General features: G+C 36.5%; 1 protein-coding gene across 3 annotated transcripts in view; it reads left to right on the top strand.

The window, feature by feature from the left end:
* Nucleotides 1-12,142, top strand: part of KCNQ5 (potassium voltage-gated channel subfamily Q member 5) — a 267,281-nt gene that overhangs the window by 187,620 nt on the left and 67,519 nt on the right. The window lies entirely within an intron of this gene.

The following is a 12,142-nucleotide window of genomic DNA, read 5'->3' as shown; positions in this document are numbered from 1 at the left end:
TATCTCCTAATCACTGCATCCTGAATACTCTCTCAGAAACATACAGCAGTGTGTGATAGCTCAAAGTAAGTAATTGCTTAGGAAAACAGTATTAGCTGAGGGTTTCTGAGCTTCAGCAGAGGCTAATAGACTCATCTGGACTGCAGAAATGCCTGAGCTCTACTCCTACAGGCAACACGAACCTGCCCTGCTGTGGTGTGCCGTACACAGCCAGGGCTTCAGCTCCGGCATCTGCACAAGTACTACTGTGTTCCTAGGCATCTTCCACTTATCAGGGGGCCTGTCAAGGGAAGCGCATTTAGTATTTGATTTTTAACCTTAAAATTAAAGTCCTGCAGATAAGTGCATGTTACATGCAGTAATGTTGGACTGTTAAAACAGTAATTAACTTGGTTAGATCTATGTCCAGAAATAATAAGCCTAACCACGGGGAGAGCATCAGATAAAGCTCCTTATACCTACAGTGATAATCATGTTTTAACCTCTCTGTGCACACAGCTTCTGGCACCAGAGTTGTAGCAGTGATATATCCAAGACAGACAATAGAATAAAATCTACTTCGACATCAAAAAAACCACAAGCAGCTTAAGAATCCAACTAACACAGCAAGAAAACGATCTTTGGTGTATTGCTGATCTCCTACAAATACATTTGCTGGCACTTTATCAAATAATAAACACAAGAGAAGTAAAACTTGGGCTGGGAAGGCAAAATCAAATCTTTTGGGGAAGATAGCCAAGATGGAATATATCTGGAACTGGAGTTCGTTCACTCTCATGACCAAACCCTCTGTATTTTAAGATCATTTTCAACTAAAGCTATGTGAATAACCAGTTCGCTTCTGTTTGTTTGCTGTCAATTCAAGAAAATAAATGAAATCATTTGAGTTGACCCGCAGAGATTTGGCAAATCGAGAAGTCCAAAAAAAGTTTTGGATCACATTAAATGCTTCATTTGACCTGGCATAAAATGTTATTTGAGTATTTGAGCATTCTAGAATTTTTGGCTTAAAAGTAAAATTGAGTCTGTAGGAAAGAAATGTCATTATTATTTGAAGTGACAAAACATTCCATTTTTTTCCATAATTTTAATATTTAATCAAGGTGGAAAAATTGCAGAAATCGTGAATTTCTGCAGGACTGGTTTTGTCAGATCTGGTTTGTGTTCTTCTCTGAAGAAAGAAAGCTGCACTCAGTTCTGTAGGATAAGGGCCCCTGAAAATGTACTCTAGGAACACATTCTTCAGGCAGAAATAGCTCCCAAAGACATAAAAGCAGAAAGAGCGCAGTCAATGAAGCTAGCTTCTACATGTACTGTGGTCACTTGCATGAATTCAAAAGGACAGTCTAGTAAGTGCTTTTAGCAATTAAGATCTTCCTAAGATTTTTCTGTTTTAACATTTTCCCATAAAAGAAACATAGAAAGAGGATGAACGTTGATTAAAAAACATAGGATATAGCTGCCTCCTAGCAGGCAAGCATATAGTCAATTTGTCTCTGCTCTAGGGGAGTGTATCCATGCACAGCTATGTAATCATAGAAATCTGCTACAAAATTTTAAAGCTGGGCAGAGTGGATTTTAAAAAAGGAGGTGGGTAGAGCTCAATTCAGAAAAGCAGCATTTTTTTAGTTTAGGTTTCTTGTCCCACAACGTGAATCCTCTTGCAACACTTGGATAAAAGGCCACCAGACCTGAGCAGAGAACTGGATGGGTGGCTTTCCAGGACCAGATAACAAGAAAAAACTGAATGATCTTGAGAGATTTCAATTGCAAATACATTTCTAACAATGCACTTTCATTGACTCCTCTCGAGAGAAACGGATAAACTGATCCCTGAGCCAAAAAAATCTGTGATTTTCAAGTTTGCTAGAGCTTGTCAAAACTCAGGATTACTATTTTTAAGTAAATACTAATTTCCAATGTTTCTTTTCTCCAAAATCAAAAGATGGCTTTGAAATTTCAAAATTTCTGCATAGAAATCTCTGAAAAATTACTTCTGTTAGAAGTGCAACACTGATGTCAAAGACAGAATAAGAGAGGGAAATGTAATGTTGATAAGGTCAAAGCCTTCATGTTTTCAGTCTTGTTTGGATTCACATACACTAATATTATAATAAGGTAATAACATGAGCATAGAACAATTCAAGCATGTCATAATAAATTACCTGTTAGCTTTGAAAGAAAATGTTTTTACCCTATTAAAATAAATAATTTCATGCCTTCACTGATTAAATTTATACTCTCCTATTCTGTATACTGATTTCATCAAATCAGAGCTGACTGTTACTATAAAAATTTGGACCACATCTTATCACAAATGCTTGAGAATCTGTGTGCAAACAGAGCAGACTTCCCACTAGAAATGTAAGGACTGGTTGCACTTTTCTGAAACCTAAAGTTATTAGGAGGAAGCCTGACAGAAAGCAAAAATGTAAATGAAAAGGTGAAGTTATTTAAAAACATATCAGTAGATGTCCCCAAAGCTTTAATTCTTCTGTCAGAAGGCAGCGTTGGCACTCCCAGCTAACCAACCAAGCTCTGAAACAAATAAGCACACACTGTAGCTATGGAGAGAGATAAGACTAGCAATAAAAATTGTTTCATAAGAAAGGAACATGGCACCTCTACATAAAACTGTAAAGTAAGGAACATGGCACCTCTACATAAAACTGTAAAGGTATCTATATATTGTCAATAGTGCTGAGGATGATAAAATACACTTCAAACACATCGGAGAATAAAAACATCTCAATACTGGTATAAGCCTATTATTGATATAGTTCTGGGTTTGATTACATTGTTTCTTCTGTGTTAAGCAGAAATAACCTTTGTAAAGGGAAGAATCACACATTGAATGGAATCATCTTTCTCTTGTAATTAAAAATCATGATACGTTATTATTCTACTGGATTATTAGTCTATGGCATTACTATAAGTGATCTGCAATCAGAACAAAGAAAAGTCTCATAACTGAATCACTAAAAGATAACTATGCATGATTACCTCAAATGCTACAGCATTTAACAGCAAATGCAGTGGAAGGCAACAGACAGTTTCACAGTCACTGCCGCAGCACTTCCCAGGCAGGCAGAACTACAAACCTGTCCTCATTATTTGGAAAAGAGACTTTTAGCCAGCCACTCAAGGGGCCACTTTCTCTAGAAGAGCACAGAATCTGTAGGAGGATTTTGAGATTAAGAATGGGAAAATGGGGAGGATTAGATGTTAACGATGGAGTGTCAGGGTTCAGATTAATGGGGATATAATTCTTTGAGGAGGGAAAAGCATATCTCATTTTAGGCTAATCAACACATTGTGGTAAAGAACCAAAACATTTGTCCTTGACCTTCATGAAAGACAAATGAGCAACACTCCTTGCATAGCAACTGCTCTTCCATGACTAGTCTTCATTCTTGGTTTATCAGTTTAAGTGAAAAAAGGTAGCATGGGAAATTACTTCCAAGTCATAAGCGTAACATTTTCCATAGGTGTAGATTTATCATAATTTATGCTAGACTGTGTAGAATTGAATTTTATTGACGGAGTTTGGTAAGGATCCAAACTTGTTATATGGAGAGCAAGAACTACCTCCTTGAAACAGGCTACAAACAGTTTAGATAGCAACAGTAAAAATGGATAGGTATCAAATTCTGTATCAGAAATTCAGACCTGACCCTTGTCAGGGAAATATCAATTTGCCAAATGGAAATGCAGAATATGTCTCCAGAGGAAAGCCAAAGTACATGGTTATAAATAATATGTAAGGAAAAGGCTACAAAACACTAAATATCTAAAGGAAAAGAATGCTGAAAGAGGCAGAACATCAGTGATAAGAAAGCTGTTTGGAAACCTAGAGAAAACCTACCATCTGAATAACATACAGGAAACCTTAATCTACTCAATCGCTTTGCACAGATGTGAAGATATAGCTTGCTACCATTAAAATGTGAACTTTCGTCAAGTGGGAGAAGAAATCTGTTTACAAGATTCAGTTTAAAACCTGTGAAGTAAAGCAAATAAATATCAAAATACAGGCAAACATAAAAAATACCTGTAAGGATCTAGAACAGACATATCTATATCACAAAAATCAAGGGAATTTAAAGCATAGGTGATGGTAAATACACAGACACACACACTGGAACAAAGTCTAGTCCTGAGGACCATAAACTGTTGGTGAGCTACAAAGATGAATTAGCAAAATAAGTATTGGCCGTTTTAAACTTGTAGTTGTCCACAGAATGCCTAAGGAAAGGGTGTATGTCATGGACAGGATAATAATGTTGGCATCAAATCTGAACCAGACAGGAATTGGCTGATTGTAACATATGAAGGTAGGGTCACAGGAAACGAATGTCTAACAAAGATATATGTATGTTTTTGAGAGGATGTGGAAGGGGTTTGTTCTTTTCTTTTTCCAAGAGTCCAAAATTCCATAAGCCTTGAAAAAAAAATATAATAGGAAAAGCTGCGAAACTCTCAGCAAATGACATAATTTGTAAAACGTAAGTCTTGGTAAACTGGCTGTCAAAGTCTAGTTATTGGATTGAACAGAGGGAACCAAGTCAACTTTTTCACTGTACCTGAGGAACTGAATAAAAATATTGTAACCAAAGAATTCAAGATTTCAACTGTTCAAGTAACAGACATGTTTGGTGAGATGACAGAAGTTAGCGTCTTTAAGAAACTAAATGCATAAGGAGAGTTTTGGGAGATGGGGCAATGTGCCTGCCCAGTCCACTTAGCCCAAAGTTACCAATTGTCAGAAAACACTTTCTTAAAACTGCTTTCTGAAAATGTTAATGAATTTTGCAAACCAGGAAACTGCAAATAGAAATAACTAAAAAGAACACAGCAAATATCATTTGCAAAGTCTCTAGGATTTAACAGCTCCAAACATGCTAAGACCAAAGAATAAGAGAATAGAAGAAAGAATTTCCTATCCCATTCTGCTATACAGCATGGCAAATGTTATCAGTTAGCTCATATAACATGTGATCGACCGTAACAATTAGCCTAAAGCCCTTGCATCAATATAATATCAATGTGGATGCCAGAACATAAAAAGATTCAGTCTGCTCTGGCTCTGACACCCATTCTTTTAGACACAGCAAAAGATATCAGACTCTTCACAAACATTTCAAAAAGAAGACTGGGGAGCCGTGTTGCTAAAGAGGCATGTGCTTGAACGTCTGCCTGTAGCATGTGACATCAGAAATGTGACTACAGCAGAAAAAAATGCGTGAAGAAATCACAAAGGAAATGCAAAAGCCTGGGTACAGCTGTACAGAGCTTCATTGTTTTCAATATGTGGATAATTTTAAAGCTAAAATCAGACCATTTACTCCTGATATCTCTATACAGAGAAAGAAAACGTGAACGAGTACAAAGCAGGATACAAAAATGTTTGTAAAGTAGAAAATTATTTATAGTGTGAGTTTAATGGCTATCACCTCCTTTCAGAAATTCTTTCAGAAAGGTAGTTGTACCTGACACATAAATAAAAGATATGGTACAAAACTGAGAGTGCAAATACCTGGAAAACACCATATTTAAGGGTGATGCTGTGTCTGCAGAAGAGCAGGATAGACATGTTGGATGGCAAAGTCATTGTTTCCCATTGCTATTTTCTCAATTTGAAAAAGGCTTTTCAGTGGTGACCAGGGTATTCCTAGAATAACTGTCTATCAGAAACCAAAAGGAGTCAGGGTATGTGTTTTCCCACACATGCACTGACACAATAATTTCAGTGACCATGACGTCCAAAGGCTGGGATCACAGCTGCCCAGTGACTCGATCCTGCCTGGGACTCGGTCCTGTGGCACTGGCAGATCCTCAGCAGTTGGTCCACAGTGGTGGTGCGAAATAGGCTGATCTGGGGAGGCAGAACGGTGTCTGTCATTCCCTTGTGGTTGCTGAGGAAGGTCAGCACAGTTTCAGTGCTAGGAATCATATACTGGCTCTGGTATGGTACATACTCATATTAACTCTATGAGAGGCGATGAAAAACATAATTAAATGGCAGCTACATAATTAATTCTGGTGCCTACTTGCACTATCTGGTTCAAAATTGGTTTTACTTGTCAAAGATTCTGTTTTGTTTTTTTTCTGTTGTAAGTGAATAAAGAAACATGATTGATAGGTGCCATTTCAAGTAATAAAAAGAAAAAGCTTAAAGGGAGTTGGATAGCAGAAGTCCAATATAACTGTGGCTAATTAAAACTAAGCATATCACTGGGATTTTAATGTTATATCAGTAGACTTGTAGCTGCACATTAGATTAAAAGGCACAGAACTGATTTCTCAATAATCCTCTATTAATGTAGAATCAGCATGGGAAATCTTAATCATAATTTGGAAAAGCAAGTGTAGTAAAAGTATCACATTCATTATAAAACTGATAAATGATAAAACGGTGCATAAATTTCATTTCGTGCTTATTGTGTATTGCACTGGGAGCTGAATTCTCTGGTTGTGATTTATATGCCTCTAATAGAGTGTATTCTGGGATATGTTTTCAGAATTATGGATGCCTCTCTCACTGTTAAACTGCAGTTGGAAAGAATTAAAACATTAGTTCCTTAAGTGCATGCATGCATGCGCAGATATACTTCTTGGCTTTGTAGATCAAAGATCTCCCCTTCTTATGCTGAACCAAGAATCACACAAATGCATTCAAATTATGCTACTATTTTCAACTATAAAGAATGCATATATCCATATCTGATTATTCTAAACTGGCCAGTGTAACAGAAACATCCCTAGTCCTACACCAGCCTCTGCATCATAACTATTTAAAGCTTAAACTTTCCTCAGGTTTCTTTGAGACAAGACTAGTGGTGTGCTTCCCCCGACATCCTGATAGTGTCTGTTTAAAGCGTAGAGCTGAACTCTGGTGCTCAGTACTTTGAATCGGCAGAGGGTTTTTTCTTCCTGAGAGAAAGATGAGGAAGCTGACATGTTATGTTATTGCTTCAACTGAATGAGAAAACAATCTCATCCTTTTTGACAATGGATAATAAAGCATTGCCATTTGAATAGTATCAACCATTCATGTGAGATTTTAGCGGCAGGTTACATTCTTAAACCAGTCAGCTGTAAATTAAAGGATGAGAAAATATTTATTCTCCCTCTTTTCCAGCTGATTTGGAAACACTGGATTTTCCTGATTATGAATTTTAGGGAAGAGGGGACACTTCGTGAGCTGTATCAGATGACATTGCTCCTCCTGTTGCTGCTGTTGTGCTGGTGTACTGAGGCTCTGCTACCTTACACCAGATGAGCATCTGCAGTGCAGCTACACTGCAGAGATGTATTCAGTAGGGAAACACTTGTGGCCTTATTAAAGCTTATTTCAGGGAATTAATTCTAGTCCATTTCCCAGGCTTCTGACAATGTCACTTGTAGACACAGTTCTCCTGTGAGCTCAAGGCAGGCAGCTCCTCACATCAGTCTGCAGCTTCTATTGGTCTACTTCATTAGCCATTAGAATACTTAACAACACAATTTACATGCAAGAAATATAATTAAAATAGCATTCTCTTGTGGGCGGATTTCTTATATCCAAACCAAAAGCTCATTTACACACTGAAAAATAACCAGGAGCATCCTAGAACAGCACAGAATGCTTGACTTGGGTCATTTTCTTATCTCAAAAAAAGGCTCTAATTCCCAGAAATGATAGTCTACAACCAAGGCATCTGATTTCAGCAGCAGCAAATTACTTAAAGTTTTAATATGCAGTTATGTTAATGAACAAGAAAGCTATGATAAAACCAAGGTTTTGGTGTTATGATTTGGGAAATCCTTATCATTAAAAACTACCTGAGAAGCATATTAATGTAGACAATGTCAACAAATCATCACTTGTATCCTAATTAGATTAAATTAAATTTAAAAAAAAAGTGCTTGTTGTATCTGGATTGTACAAAGTATGCTTGATTTAATTAATTACCAACGTTGTTCATTAGAGTCCTCCAGGTCCTTCTTTTAATAGAAACCTTGCTCTGGATGGCATCTTTTTCTTTTCCTGCCATTTCTGTGACCCTCATTGTTCCAGTGGCAGAGCAACCAAAGCACTTGCAGGTGAAAAAATCTTCAGGAGCACAGTAGCACCCGTTCCTTATGCCAAGAACAACTAAATCTTTTAAGCGCATGAGTTTCAGCCTTGCTTCTCTTGCATATGCATAGTGTTCCATGACAACTGGAGCTGCATATATAGAAATATTTCAGAATGAAAAGTTCATCAGTCTTGATGAACTGCACTTTGAGAAGGAAGAAAGACTTTGCACTGTCCAAGCCTCCAATGCATCTGCCATACCAGGTACTGTGGGGGCTATCTGTGAGCTTAAATAATCAAAAAGTTACAGATTTTGGTAACTGTGATGCAAGCCAGAGGCAGCTGTGATTGGAAAAGGATGATAAGGTGGGAGGGATAGGGGAAGTAATGGCAAAGGCCAAGGCATTACTGCTCTACCTAGGAACAGAAAGATTAGGTTTCCAGCAAACCAAAATTTACTCATCGGTTCAAGTACAGCCTTGCTAAAGTTTGAAGGAGGCCAGATTTATAAACAGTGCAGAATTTTCCCATTCTGTTGTAAATGCTGTTATTCATATTTCATACGTAATCCAAAATTAATGGGGTTCCATATTATATTTAGAACAGATATACTTGGAATGCATCATTTCTACAGCAAGCCTACAAAACATATGAGGTCTAATGATTTATTCTGTCACATGCCTTTCTAATTATGTTCTGATTTTCTGTTTCAATTGCTAAGGAGCTAAAATCAAGTTATTGTAAAGCCTAGATTTATGCTTAATATTTTAATAAGTCATTGAAAATGAAATCTAAAGAAGAAAAAAAAAATCCTGATCTTCTTTGGGATGCATCCTTCCAATTTTTGTCTGTGGAAAACCAAGAACCTCATAACTGTGCAGCTGCCACAGGAAAAACTAATGTCATTCCCTGGCCTGCAGTAACCTTGACAGAGATTTGACTTTACATTATGACTGACTGAACTGATTACTAAAACATTATTTTTTTCACAGTGGTGTGGGATTATGCAATCATAGAATTATATTGTTTCTCTCTGGTTTCAACCTGGAGTGATTCAAAATACAAAAAAATCCCTCTCATATATGCTGATATATATATATGCACTCACACATACTATAAAGAGTTCTGTTTCAATGCATTCATGTTTTCTAGCAAAATCTTTTTCCTTTAGACTTTATTAATGACGATATGTACGAAAATCAGTTGTTCTTTGAGAAAGTAGGAGTGACCAGGATATTAGGGTCATTCTGAAATACTGCTATTTCAGAAAGTGCAATAAGAAGTGTGAAACCCTATCTCCACTTTGTTCAATTTCTTTTCTGTTATTAAAGCTTGTACTGTATTTTAAAACCTCCAGAAATGTGGTATGTGTGGAAGAAAATCATATATAGTACTTTTAAATTCAGCAATTCTTTTAGCACAGAGCCATTTTTAATGTATTTGAACTCACTTACTATAACTACAGCAGCTGTTGTTAAAATTTACTTTTAGCAGAAACTGCAGTTGATTATGAGAGAATATCACCGTGCATAAATTCATAATGTTGCTAGAAATAGTAACTATTTTTCTCAGGGAATGAACAGAGATATTTCACATTGTTTCTCCAAGAAAATATTATGCTATTACCCCACCATCAAAAAAAAACCCAACAAAACCAGCAAAAAACCCACATCCTTTTGCTCTTTTCTCTCTCAGAACAGATATGTCTTTGAGAAGATTCTCTTTGCAGTACATGTTTATGCATTTGTGTGTGTGAGCGACAAATAGGATTTCTGCCTCTGACACACAATTACACTATGAAGTACATAAGTAGTACAGATGATGAATACGAAACTGCACAGCACTAATGGGAAACAGAATAGTAAACTGCCAAATAAAAATTACCTATTTTAAACATCTACCAGCAGTTTTGTGATGCTAATTTAGCTGAATTGAAGCTGTAGACTAGTCCTGCCAGAATCATTAAGGACTTTCTGTTCTTCACAATTCTTTCAGAGGCCCTACTGGGGTCTAGAGTATGGTAAAGAACACACTCCTGTGTGTGTGGATCAGCTCTTGTAAAATGCCTGTGACAATTCCAGTGTACTTACAAAGTAGGAGGTGTTTTTCGTACATCTGTACACATAATATGTTTTCCAGGGAAATGACAAACTTCAGTCAAATTAAATGTGATTAGATTTTAACAAGGAAAAGGTTTTATTGGAAGTGAAGAATGCTTTGTGCTTCACTGGCCTCTGTTCCTTCAGTATTTCTTACCCCTGCACCAAAGAAGAGACTTTATCAGGAGAATCAGATGTTATGACCCGAGTGCCTGCCATCCACCCCCATAAATTCAGAGACATCACCAAACAACATGTAAACCAGATTTGACAATCCGTGATTTAACTTCCACTATAAAAGTAGTTAAATAACTGAAATACATATTCTTCTTTTTTTCCAGTTGGCTTCTTGTCTATTCTTCATCTACACAGAATTTCCTACAAGGAAATGTACCACATCATAGCCAACTATTAAGAATTATTGTTACTATACGGAGAATTTTTTCAATTTTGCACATAATCCTTTCATAAATTGTGCAATAACTCTGTCCTTGGAATTAAGCTGAAGTTTCTTGTAGTAGAATGAAGAAAAAGGAAATCCTGACCAATCACACTCATTTTTCCATGTGTTCCTTTCTGACAAAAAAATCTGTCATTTTTTTAGACATGTTTTAGCAGAGGGATCTCATCCTGTTTTTGTGATTTAGGCATTCAGTATGGGATTTACAAAGCTGGAAATGAAGGCACTGAAGGAGGCTCTAAAATGTCTTTCAGTTTCAGTGTGATGTAGTTATACAAGCCGACAGGTTTTAGGAAGGAATGCTTTGTTTTCAAATTGTTCTATGACAACCGAAGGAAATTAAATTCACAGTGTTTCAGTGTACTGCCACTATTCATAAGCTAGTAAAGCACCATTACATGACACAATATTAATAATGTAATTTTTTCAGGTAAATTAATGCCTGAGTTGACATATGTGATATTTACAGCCTTATTGGCTTGTAGAGTTGTAGAGTCTTACAGTCTAAAAACATGCAAACTGTTTATTGGGGAAAAGTCGATGTTGGATCAACCATGCCCTTGCAAATATTCCTCTATTTAATTCATTTGCAATGATTTCTTAACCAGTACCTCACTAGTCCTCATCCTGCAGGAATAACAAATTAATTGGCTGACAAGGAACAGCTTTCTCCTGGACATGGAAATACATACAGCTGCCAAATAAAATAAAACTTTCATCCTCATCTTCTTGATGAACTGTTTAAGAAACTCCTTCAAGTATTTTTCTTGTTCTTTTGGTGAACACACAAATTTTTATTTTATGATTTCAAGCCCCATAACTTTATAATGGCATTCCAGAAAAGTATGTAAGTTTATAATTACATACCAGAGTGTATGTACAAAATCACTGCATATTATAGGGAATCAGATTTCCTTAAGGTATGGAGCTGAATTGTGCTCCAAGCTGTATTGCAACAGGCAATACAAGAGGCAACTCTGTTGACCTCACTGTTTTACTGAGAAATTTCTTCTAATAAAAATGGCATAAATAGAGGTTGGTGCTATTAAAATGAACTGTCTTAAAAAAGGTTCCAGGGTGAAAGAAATGCAAGCCAGACAAGAAAGGTGAGACTTTTAAATGCTTCCATTCACAAGTTGTCCAGGGAAAGTCAGGCGTAGTGTGAACATTCATTTACCATCTTACAAGCAATTACATACCCATTGTATGCAATGACACTTGCATGTATTTTAACTTTCTTCTGGGGAAAAAGGTTATTTCCTAAATGCTTCTGCATCATCTCAATCACTTCACCTGTATATTGCTACAATAAGAATATATTTGCCAACACATACAGCCTTCAAACTAAGAACTGATTTTATGGATGTGGATATATAACATATTCTTCACTACCTGTTTAAATTACCTGCGATCTGATCCTCTCTATCCAAAGTCACCAAGTATTGTGCTTTGATTTTTTTTTCTGCATGACTTAGTTCTTCAGTGTTTCATATTTAGTAGCCAGTTTTAGCAGATACTTAATGT

The sequence above is a fragment of the Pezoporus flaviventris genome, unplaced genomic scaffold (assembly GCF_033815535.1).
Source record: "Pezoporus flaviventris isolate CSIRO_AGI_PZ_B2104156 unplaced genomic scaffold, CSIRO_AGI_Pfla_v1 ptg000031l, whole genome shotgun sequence".
NCBI lineage: Eukaryota > Metazoa > Chordata > Aves > Psittaciformes > Psittacidae > Pezoporus > Pezoporus flaviventris.
The sequence above is the reverse complement of the archived record's forward strand: the minus strand, read 5'-3'. Positions and strand labels throughout refer to the sequence as shown.